Consider the following 12,096-nt stretch of genomic DNA (forward strand, 5'->3'; position numbering starts at 1 on the left):
TGGGTGGCAGAACTTCTGCTGCTGTAAGCTGTCAGAGCTCCATTAAGGTCAATGGATCTACACCAATTTAGAGGGGCAGATTCTCAGCTGGTATGTCTGATATGAACACACACACACCCACACACCTTTCATGACTGCACCCCTGGCCCCTAAACATTCTTACTAAAATTTAAAAAAAAAAAAAGAGTGCAAGAAGTTAGGCTCCTGAACCCAGATCCACAAAAGGACTTAGGTGCTGCAACACCTAACATGTAGTTACCCTACCATCTCATGGAATTCACAAACCCTAGTTAGGTGCCTAGGCTCCCTAAACAATGCTCGAGGAGAGATAGGTGTCTAAAAAGGGGATCCATAAAAGCCACCCTGATCGCTTAGGAGCTGCCTAAGCTAGTAGATGCCGAGGAAGACACCTCCTTTATAACCTTTAGCCCAGTTGTTAAGGAATTCATCCAGGATGTGGGAGACCCTGGTTCAATTTGCCTGCTAAGGAGAAGGGATTTGAACTGGGGTTTCCTACCTCTTAACACCCTGATCACTAGACTATCTAGTTATTCACTCTCTTCGGTTCAATGCATATTTAAAGTATTTATACAAAATGGAATAGCTTGAACAGGAGAGATTGAATATTCTGATGTGGGTTTCCCTCAATCTCTCTTGTTGAAGGCATGCCACTTTTATAAATAAATTAAACATGCATTGGGAAAAAGAGCTCACCAGAAAGAATCTACAGCTTAGTGGTTAGGGCACTCACTTGAGCACAGCTGTTCAGATCCCTTCTCCTCAACACGCAGAGTTGGGCATTGAACCAGCATCTCCTACATCCTAGATGAGTGCTCTGGGCTAAAGGAGATCACCTTCTCCCGACCTCCAGTTTAGTGTGCTGTCAGATATGCTCAGAGCACCACTACTGGATCAGGACCCCTAGAGAAGAGAGGTGAGAGAACATCTATCTCTACCTGGTTTGAGGACTGCACCCAGACACCTGCCCTGAGGCAGTAGTGCACTTGCCCAGAGGCAGAAATTTCAGCACCTAGGGGACTTTTACAGCAAAAATGTAGGCACTGAGTGAGTTGAGGCAGCTACAGGTGTAGCCAGTAGCTGAGCAAGGATTTTGTTGATCTCAGTGGCACCTGAAGCTGGGATTTTAGGCCCCTAATTCCCTTTGGACTCTGGGCCCTCCATATTTAAACACGTAAATAAATGGCCTGATTTTCAAGGGTGCTGAGCGCTCAGCAACCACCATTGACTTCAGTGAGAGCAGGGCTGGATCTCTATTCCTGGATAAGAGAGCCACAGCAGGCATCAGCTCTTGACCTTTTAATTTTAAATCTGCATTGCCTGATTTTTGTGATGCTTTATCTAACCATCTTAGCATTACCTTATTGTCCATGCAATGAAACTAGCAATCTATAAGTGCAAAATGTGATAAAATATAAATAAGTCACACTAAGGAGTTAATGAAGGTTATAAATGAAGGCTTTGTAGACCCAAACAGGCTTTGGATCAAATCAGTACGAGCCGTTTCATTGTCTTCAATAGGCTTTGGCTCAAGCCCCCTCAGGAGGAGAGATGTTTTGGGGAGCCAGGCTCCTGCTGAGCTTGGACAGAGATGGAGAGGAGACCCACCAAGGATCACGGAGCGAGCTTCTTAGTATGAATCATGTTGTTTGTGGAACTGTTGGGTTTTCCAAGTGTTGTGTTCGATGCAGAAAAGACTAAAAGAATCTTTAAACCCCAGCCTTTGTTATGCCCAGTATTTTATGGACCTAGCTGGAGAGCTGGCCACCCTGGCTAACATGAAAAGAGATGCTGGTCTCAGATTGTGCAGAAGTTCACATACTTGGTACCACTGTTTCCAACCTCAGCAAAGAAGGTTTGGAGACAGCATTGCCCATTTCACCTGTAGAGGTAGCTCCGCTGGAATCCTTTTGAGGCACACTGGCAGGGGGATGGAGTCAAGTCTGCATGAGCAGTGCTGCCTCTGCTGGAGTTTTGCTGTGTATAAGTAGAGACCTTCTGTATCCCATAGAGACAGTAAAGCTCCTTTTAAAGCACCCTTTTTCAACCCACAAGTAATCTTGAATTGACTGCAAAGTGATCATGCAAAAACTCCTAATAAAAGCAAATGTTGCTTCTTTCACTCCCATGCATCTTTGTTCTCACTCAGATTCTCTCATTTAGGGGAAAGGTTGATCCAATGATTAGGGCACTAGCCTGGGACTCAGGAGACCCAGATTTAATTCCCTGCTCTGTGCAGATTTCCCATGTGACCTCCAGTAAGTCATTAAGGGTACGTCTACACTGCCCTGGCTCGTGGGGTTCTGAAAACAGCTGTGTAGACATTTTGGCTTGGGCTCTCAAGCCCTCCGTTGTCCCTGGGCTTTAGAGTAGAGCTCCAGCCTGAGCCCGAATGTCTATACTGCTGTTTTTAGCACTGTAACACAGGCTGCATGAGCCAGAGTCAGTAGACCTGGACTCTGAAACTCGTTGCTTTTAAAACAAAGTGTAGACGTGCCCTGAGTCTTTGTGCCTCAGGTCCCCATTTGTAAAATGGGGATAATAGTACCTCCTAGTGGTGTTGTGAGGACAAATACATGAACAATTGTGAGGTGCTCAAATACTATAGTAAGGGGTGGGGGGGAGATAGAAGTACCTAAGATAGCTATAGTGCATGTTTTTAAGAAAATTATTATTCTAAGTCAGTTTTTAATTCCTATTAATTAAATGCAAAAATAGGCCAGACTATCAGCTGGTGTAAATTGGTACAGCTCCATTAAAAAGTCAGTGAATCTTTTTTAGTTCACACCAGCTGAGGATCTGCCATTTTCTCTTGGTGCCTTATCTGGATTTAATTTAAACAATTTTTTTTAAAGTTATACAACCTCCTCTTCTCCCCTCCCTCATCCCAGCATGTTTCAATTGCCAAACTTTGCCTTTCTCCTGTGCTGTGCTACCACACACTAGGAGCAGGATCTGCCTTCCAAAAATAATCCTGTCCTTGCACTTTATTACAAGCCAGAAATCAGCAAGGAAGTGCAGGCTCCATGCTGAAGCGCTGAATCAAAAATATGACTGTCTAAATCTACATTCAGTGACATCATCATCAGAAAAATGTATGCGACTCTCTGCAGCCTTGTGCCTCTAATATGATATTTCTAGGCTTCCATCGCCGTCAGAAGGAAAAAATCTCTTGGGTTATCATTGGCATCCTGACAGCAAAAATTGTTTTACTGATGCACACGAATACAAATATGAAGCCAGCAGCATGAGCCTGAGTGGTTTTGTTAACAGAAAACATCTCATTTGAAAAAAAGATAATGCACAAGTTACAAGAGAAGCATAAATCAGGATGTAGAGGATACGGCGCTCATTGGATAGCTTCTCTGAATAGATAGATGATCAAGAAGGAAAAATATGTCTGCCCATTATATCCCCATTCTCTCTCTCTCTCTCTCCCCCTGTTCTATTGAAGAAGATAAGGAGGTCAAAAGGACTTCTTTTAGATCTCTGCACCTTATTGGGTGAGATCTTCAGCTGGTGTAAAATCAATGAAGTTCCACTTGTAAATCTGACAGAATTAAATTTATTTGCATGGGCTGAAGATCTGACCATTGTGTTTATTTTTCTGCATTTGATTCTACTTCTATTCATTGGACTGTCTGCCCAGGTATGTATTTCCCTTTTTGCATATTTCAAACCTACTTAGATTTTCTCGATTTTCCCCATCGCTTACTCCTGTCTGAGAGGTTGGGTTTAGTCAAGTGTATGTAGTGCTGTGCCTTCTGCTACACTTGGATAAAAAAAAATATGTTGCTATTTGGAGCGTTATGTCTTTGTTCTTAATGCTTTGTTTTTGTCCTTACTGTGGCTTATAGTGCATAACTGCATAACTGCAGATATCATATCCTTATACAAATATACTACATTATTGTACGTATTGTACTTATACATTATTTATAAGTAATAGTTCTTAACACCAGAACCATTATTGTAAGTGACAATGTTTGAAACCATTATTGTAGAATACTGCAGTATTACTTCACTAGGAGCCTGATCCAAAGCCCACTGAAGCCAATGGGAGTCTTTCCACGCAATGATGATGAGAGATGATGCAATTATAGTATTAGAGTGACTCTGCTAAATCTTGTTAAGATTCTGAGCATATCAGATGTGAATGAGATGTTTCCAGGAGGCTGAAGGGACACAGACTGAGCTGCAGGCTTGTGCAGTTAAAGTACTAGGCCATCTCTCCAACCAGTCTGTCCCCTATGTGCTTACTAAACACTGCAGTATATGCTTCCTATGCCCACCTAAGAATTGTTTGGCTAGCAGTCTGGATGTTGCCATATGCTAGATGTAAATGCAGAAACAAAGAAATACACAGAGATCAATGAAGCAACACAGGCCACAAGAAAGTAATTTGCTGGTGTGGAGCCAGCCAGCCTCCCTATCAGTTTTGTTTCCTAGCCCAGTGTACTAATACTAGATCACAACATTGCAGAGACAAAAGTGTGATTTGGAAAACCATCTAACACCACAAACATCCCACATATACCAATCACTGATGCACCTGAGCTAAATAAGCTGTGCTGATTCACTGTGAATGTTTGCAGAGTGTTCAGTTACCCTCAGAATTGTTCATTTTTTGCCTGTGGTTCTGGGATCGAGCGGGTCATCAAGGGTAGATCTAGCCTGTGGAATTCATTCCCTCAAGAGATAGGAGCAACTTCACCACTTGCATGCCAAAATGCAAAACTCTGATTTAACTTTCCCTCAATAAGCTCTTCACATAAAGTCTAACTACATTGCAATCATGGGGTCTGATTGCAGCTCATGTAGGCATCCCGAAGCTAGCTTTAATATACCTGGAGCAGTGAAGCCATGACAACACAGGCTTGAGGGCAGGACATACCAGCCCTCCCAGGACCCTGGGTAATTTCTCAGAGACTAGCTTGTACTGCCAAAGCTTCACTGATCTGGTACTCGAGTTAGCTAAATTAAAGTAGCCATAGACACACAACAGACATATACGAAGTCTGCTAACTTTTCAAATTTGCTTCTACAAGCAATGGGATGGAGAGTGAAAGAGCTTGGTATTGTTAGTACTATTTTAACAGTTGGGGGGGGGCACTCAGCTACTACTATGATGGCGGTCATATTCATACCTAGGCAAATGCCAGCATTTTCAAACTTGGAAGCCTCTAGGCCCCTAAAGTTGATTCAAGCACCAAACTAAAGGTACCTATGTTTCAAGATCCTAGCCTAAGTGACAAGATCTTTACACATGAATGTATGTATAAATAAAATGCATAGATATTTCAACTTATAGTGAAGTCTCTCCCGCTCTCAAAAATGGGAATTTTCTTATATTCTTACATTTCAAGAGGAGATTTATGGATATTATATTGCAATGCCAAAGCCACATGTGAAACTTGCAAGTCATTAGCAGGTTGTTACATTCCAGCCCTGCATCTGGAGTAACTGCTGTTTTATTACTCACCTATCTGTGTATGACATTCTCTGTGTAAGAATTTGTGCTTATGTATTCTAGTTTTACCAAAATACGTCCACCTGAATCAATAAATAGTCTTTTCATCTCAGGGTAATGGTGAGTGTTGGTTTTTGGGGAAATTTTTCAGAGACTCCAGTCATATATAAAAGTGGAAGTACTCAAAATAGAAAAGAAATTGAAATATATTTTTGAACATTGCAACACAAGGGGAAAAGACATGACAGAGGCATAATTATTTTTTAGAAAGAATGTTTTTCAAGGTTTTTTTAAAAATGACTACTATTCTTATCTCCAATTCGGTGTGAAAAGACTTCTTCACAAATATTGTGATATAATGAAGTGAAGTCATCATACTTGGCTCAGGCATTTGCATCTATGAACACAGAAACAGGATGAAAAAATTAAGTCACTGTATACCTTTCCCCACAGTACAGTATTATTTTTCTGAGTTGCAGATATTAAGCATAACGGCATAAGAAGCCCTATGACACTGTATATAGAGTGAATAGAAGTTGAGTGCTCTAGGGTCTGTTTTTCCCCCTCTAGATTTTCATTTGATCTGTTCTGTTTCGGGCAGAACCATTTACAGAGTGAAGCATATCACCTGCCTTGCCTCTTGCCCACCTTCATAGAATCATAGAATATTCAGGGTTGGAAGGGACCACAAGAGGTCATCTAGTCCAAACCCCTGCCCAAAGCCGAACCAATCCCCAATTTTTGCCCCAGATCCCTAAATGGCCCCCTCAAGGATTGAACTTACAACCCTGCGTTTAGCAGGCCAATGCTCAAACCCCTGAGCTATCCCTCCCCCCTGAACTAATCACTAGACACTACACATGTCTGGGGGAATAGCGAAAAAGTAGCCCTTGTGCTCCTTTGAGAACAGAGACTGGAGTACTACCTAACCTTTTTGCAGGGCATACAAATAGACAGAGGCTGATGCTTTGCCATCCTTCCCACAAACTGAGCAACTCCATCAGAGCCTAGTAAAATCTGACTCTGGAATTCCAGGGCTAAGAAACCCACAAACTCTTCCACATGTGAGTAGCCCTCCAGCTCCTTCATATGAATAAGGACTTGGGGGTTTGGGTCCAAGATGGCAAACTAGAGTAGGCACAATGCTAAGCAAGTCAGCTTAAAATGCTAACAAAAAGTCACTAAAAGCAGCTTGTTCAGGAGCTACTCGACACAAGTCTGGAAGCCATAACATTTGTGAGATAAAAGCAAAATAGAAAATAAATTAAAATATGATTTTGAACATTACAACACAAGGAGAAAATATATGATGAGGCAGAATTGCTTTTAGAAGCAATGTTTTTCCAAGTTTTCCCAGGGGCTAATAGTGAATGTGATATGAAAGCTGCTGCAATGTCATAAAGAACAAAATCCTATCCAGCTCCTAGTCTCACCTGAATTCTTCATTCCAGATCAAGCTCTCTACCAGTCAGTTCTGGAGGAGTCTGAGAAGCTCGACAGAGGCTAGGAAGTGGGAACAATAGCACTGACTCAAGCTCTCAATGATTCTTAGAGTAGGACTATTAATATTTGCTATGAGCTGGCTAGCCCTTTGAGATGACCTGGGCTCAGCCTTGCCTATGACTTAGCTGCTATCCCTCAGCCTCACTGAGGGACAGCTCAGTGGTTTGAACTTTGGCCTGCTAAACCCAGGGTTGTGAGTTCAATCTTTGAGGGGGCCATTTAGGGATATGGGCCATAAATTGGGGATTGGTCCTGCTTTGAGCAGGGGGTTGGACTAGATGACCTCCTGAGGTCCCTTCCAACCCTCTGAGATTCTGTGACAACAGAAGAGCTAAATGGTGACCTCACTTGGCTGTAATGGGGCTTAATTAGAAACTGACCCCAGCCATGGTGGTGAAGGAGGGTGAATACTATTTAAATAGAGTTGGGAACTCAGTGGAGTGGGACAGAGAGTCATAGATCATTCATGCTAACCTGCTATAAAGTATAGACCACCAACAAGCACCCAACATCTGCATGCTAACCCAACAGAACTGAAATAAAATCAAAGTGTTACATCCCATAGGAAACTAGACTATCATGTGACACAGGCAGAGAATAGGAGGGACTAAGGTGCACCAGGGCCAGAGTCTCTTCCCCGTTCCCTGTGTAATTCAGGCAAATGAGCTGCGTCCACACACACTGGAGGAATATGGGAAAAAACCAGGTCACTGACAATCTGATGAGGGGGGAAATCCCTTCCTGGTGCCACATATGGTGATCAGTTAGACCATGAGCACGTGAGCAAGAACCAGCCAACCTGAGAGAATGTTCAGTACCACCTCAGAGCCCTGACCTACCCCACAATGTCCCATCTCCACCTGCGGCCAACCCTATGCTTCAGTGGAAGGAGATAAAAAAAAAAAAAACCTCCCAGAATACATGGTGAGGGAAATCCCTTCCTGACCCATGCTAGTGGCTGGCTGAAACCCTGAAGCATAAGGTTTAGGAACATATGACATAAACCAGACGTGAGTCCCAGGGATGTTGAGCCCTGCTCTCTTCCGTCACAAACAACCCTGTTATACAACTGCACTCAAAAATTTGTCCAGCTCTCTCTTCAAACTAATTAAGTTGTTTGCCCCCACAACTCCTATTGGGAGGCTGTTACAGTACCTCACTCCTTTGATGGTTAGAAACCTTCTTCCAATTTCCAGCTTGAATTTGTTCATAGCCAGTTTATACCTATTTGTTCTTGTGCCAACATTCTCCTTTAGCTTAAATAGCTCTTCACCCTCTCTGGTATTTACCCCCCTAATGTATTTCTAGTAAGCAATCATATCCCATTTCAGTCTTCTTTTTGTTAGACTAAACAAACCAAACTCTTCCAGTCTCCTCTCATAAGTCCTCCATTCACCTGATCATCCATCTTCTCTGCACCTGTTCCAGTTTACATTCATTCATGTCTCTTGAACTTGGGTGACCAGAATGGTACCCAGTATTCCAAGTGAGATCTTACCAGTGCCTTGTAAAATCTTAATATTTCTCTATCTCTGCTGGAAATACCTTGCCTGATACATGTAGGATCACATTTGCCTTTTTCACAGCCACATCACATTGATGGTTTATAGTTATCCTAGGTCTCTCTCCTGCTATGTCACTTCCAACTGTTGAGCCGCCAGCTTATAGCAGAAATTCTTAGTATTAGATCTTAAGTGTACTATGGAATTTCATCCCATTTTGTGACTCCAGTCTTCAAGGTCATCCAGATCTTCCTGTTTAATGTTCTGATTCTCCTCTGTATTGTCAATGCTTCCCAACTTTTTGTGCCCAGGTCTATTGAATAAGATTGGCCCAAGACTGATCTTTGAGGAACTCCACTAGTAAATCTCCCTCCAGTCCAATAGTTTCCCTTCAGCACAACCTGTTACCTTCTCTCCTTGACCTTACCACCTTACAAGGCTTGTACTGATCCCCATCTTCTCTAATTTAACTAATAAATTCCCATGTGGCATTATGTCAAATGCTTTACTAAAGTCCAACTATGTTAGATGTGTTGTATTTCCTTTATCTAAAAAATCAGGTATTTTCTCAAAGAAGGAATCAGGTTAGTCTGGCACTATGTATCTTTGATATATTCATGTTGCATTGTATCCCCTTTACCATTTACCTCTGTGAATTTAGTTATTCTTTCCTTCACAATTTGTTCTAAAACCTTGCATACTACTGAGGTCCGACTAACTGGTCTGTAATTGCCTGGATCACTTTTTTTCCTTTTTTAAATATAGGTATAATATTAGCTACTCTTCTGTCATATGCTCCTACCCCTGAAGAGCTAGGGAGAGTTCTCTCTCTCTCTGGGAAGGGTCTAAAGGAAGGTCCAGTAGTTTGTGAGTCACTGTGACCAGAAAGCAGAGTTACAGGATCAGGGTTAACTCCTGTGGGGGGATCCTAGAGTGGAGAGGAGCCTCAAGTTAGAGTCTGTGAGGACCAGTGAATTAGAAGCCCATGAGGGGTGGAAGACTAGTTTAAGTAGCACTTAGACTCCCAGCATGGAAAAGCCTGGGGCGTCAATACCCTAACAAGGGGGAAGAATTGAAGTCAAGCCCTGGAGGGGTGAAAAAGCCTTTTGTTTAGAGTCAAGCCCAGGAGAGGTGAAGGACCTTTGGTAAAGCTAAAGCCCGTAAGGGGACTGAACTGTTGTGTGACTTGGCCAGAGGATTGAGACACAGAAGATTAATGAGGGAGTTTGGGGAAGAGACCGGCTAGAAGTGGCCACTGCGGCTGAGGAAGTCCTCTGGCCAGAGGCTGAGCAAGAGGCACAGTCCCCTGCAATGCTGTGTTCAGGCAGGTGGGAGCAACCTAGTGGTGAGAACATGCGTTAACAATATTATAATCAGGCCAACAGGACAACAACATTGGACTAAATTCAGCATAGAAAGTGGGCAATTCCCATTGAATTCGGTGGTGCGGGGCAGGGCTGAATTTGGACAACTCTTTCTTTTAATTGCGATGGTATCTACTATTCACATTCCCTTCCCAATCCTCCTTCTCTTACTCACAAAGAAATATTTTGCTTCTAGCTAGTTGGGCAGAAAACCTACAAAGTATGCATGTGTGATAGCTGTACTTCCACTTGCACCCTGCTGATCCTTCTGCAGAATCCATGACTGAGGGTGAGTTTAGCAGAGATCCACTGCAGAGACAGTTCGTATCACAGTTAATAAGTATTTATATTTCTCCCCACTGTTCTCCTAAGCTCCTTTCTCTATGCTGTGCCTGTAACAGAACGGCTATTGTAGATAAGAAAACACTTGGCACAAACACAGTTATAGGAGTAATAACTACACATTCAACAAACCCCTAACCTGCATTTTTTTTCAAGCATATCTAATTACCTTTCAGGTTCCTAAGGTTCATGCTACTCCTCACAAAAAGAGTTCAGTCAGGAAGTCACTGCTTCAAACTTTGCTGGTAATAACAATGCCAAGTATTTGAGTACATCTGTGAAAGTTATTGGGCGTCACAGGATGGTTTGGATTGAGGGTGTGATATAGGTTGCTAAGCATAAAGCAGTACACAGCATAAAATTAATGGAGAAATTTGGCACTCCCCTTCACTGTGTGTAATGAATCCCTGTACAAACAGTGTTGCATAAGGAGGAAGCAAATCCAACGTGGTGGTCCAGGAGAGAGCACAGACTGTATCACTGAAAGGCATGACAGAGCATGCAATGCACATTCTCCCCTCTTGAGGTACAATGCTCTCCCTGAGGAAGTTTTGCAATGCTGTGCATGCATCTAGATTATAGTACACAGTCTGACCTCACCTGGCCAGAAACACTTCCTTGCTGGCAGAACAAGTTTGGTCTGTGCAGACAGAAGAGTTCTGGGAGGGAAAATGACTCTTCTTTATACTGCCAAATGCCAAATTCCTTCCAAGAGTTTCAAAGTGCAGCACTCTATCGCTTTTAAAAAATGAAATATAATATAATCTGTGTTTAGCAGCAGCAGGTTTTTTTGAAGGGCTAGTTTCAGTAAGTATTTGGAAATAAGAAGAAAGGCTAAGTAAAATATTTCCATCTTTTCCAGGATGACAAAATACGTGCTGTTTGAAACATACCTTATCATAGTTCTGTGCTTTTCTTCAGCCACAGTGATATTTTTTTCAATCTCTTTCATCCAGTGCCAAATAGCCAGACTTGGATTCACTGCAGCAATTCCAAATCAGAAGATTAGGCTATAATATAGATATAAGTACGTACTTAATTGTCAGTTTTGAATACCTGTGTTGTCAGAGGACTAGAGGAGCAGGATTCATACCACATATACTTGGGGATTTGTTTCCCTGATAGAAGCAGCTTTAATTTTTTCTAACCTTTTGTGTTCTGAGTGTAAAAATAGTGCTTGTATTTTTGCAGCTGGTTACTGCTATTCAGCACCAGGGTACTCTCTAGAAAAATGCTAAGGAAATGTCCCTAGTTAGCACTTCTGACATTTTCATTTAACCAACATGGTGGTTAAATTTTGTTATATTTATGTTCCTGTGGGATTATTTCAGGGGTGGGCAAGCTGCGGCCTGGGGGCCGCATCTGGCCCTTCAGACATTTTAATCTGGCCCTCGAGCTCCCTCCAGGGAGCAGGATCCAGGGCTTGTCCCGCTCCAGCACTCCAGTTGGAGAGTGGGCTCACAGGCTTGCCCCACTCTGCATGTGCTGTGGCTCTGCGCGGCTCCTGGAAGCAGCGGCATGTCCCCACTCTGGCTCCTACACGTAGGGGCAGCAAAGGGGCTCCACACAATGCCCCCACCCGAAGTGCCGCCCCCACAGCTCCCATTGGCCAGGAACCACAGCCAGCGGGAGCTGCAGGGATGGCATCTATGGATGATGCAGTGTTCAGATCTGCGTGGCTGCGCCTCTGCATAGGAGACAGAAGGGGGACATGCTGCTGCTTCCGGGAGCTGCTTGAGGTAAGCGCTGCCCAGAGCCTGCACCCCTGACCCCCACCTATGCCCCAACCCCCTGCCCCAGCCTTGATCTTCCTCCTGCCCCCTGAACCCCTTGGTACCAGCCCACAGCACCCTCCTGCACTGCAAACCCTGATCCCCAGTCCTACCCCAGAGCCCGC

At 43.3% G+C, this 12,096-nt stretch overlaps 2 protein-coding genes across 2 annotated transcripts in view; one reads left to right on the forward strand and one right to left on the reverse strand.

Moving 5' to 3' along the window:
* Positions 1-12,096, forward strand: part of CLNK (cytokine dependent hematopoietic cell linker) — a 71,791-nt gene that overhangs the window by 21,056 nt on the left and 38,639 nt on the right. The window lies entirely within an intron of this gene.
* ZNF518B (zinc finger protein 518B) overlaps positions 11,093-12,096 on the reverse strand; it is a 79,786-nt gene continuing 78,782 nt past the window's right edge. The window contains exon 3 of the mRNA XM_037898059.2: positions 11,093-11,180. The gene's annotated coding sequence lies outside the window, so the exon portion shown is untranslated. The remainder of the gene's footprint in view (positions 11,181-12,096) is intronic.

This window comes from Chelonia mydas, chromosome 4 (assembly GCF_015237465.2).
Source record: "Chelonia mydas isolate rCheMyd1 chromosome 4, rCheMyd1.pri.v2, whole genome shotgun sequence".
NCBI lineage: Eukaryota > Metazoa > Chordata > Testudines > Cheloniidae > Chelonia > Chelonia mydas.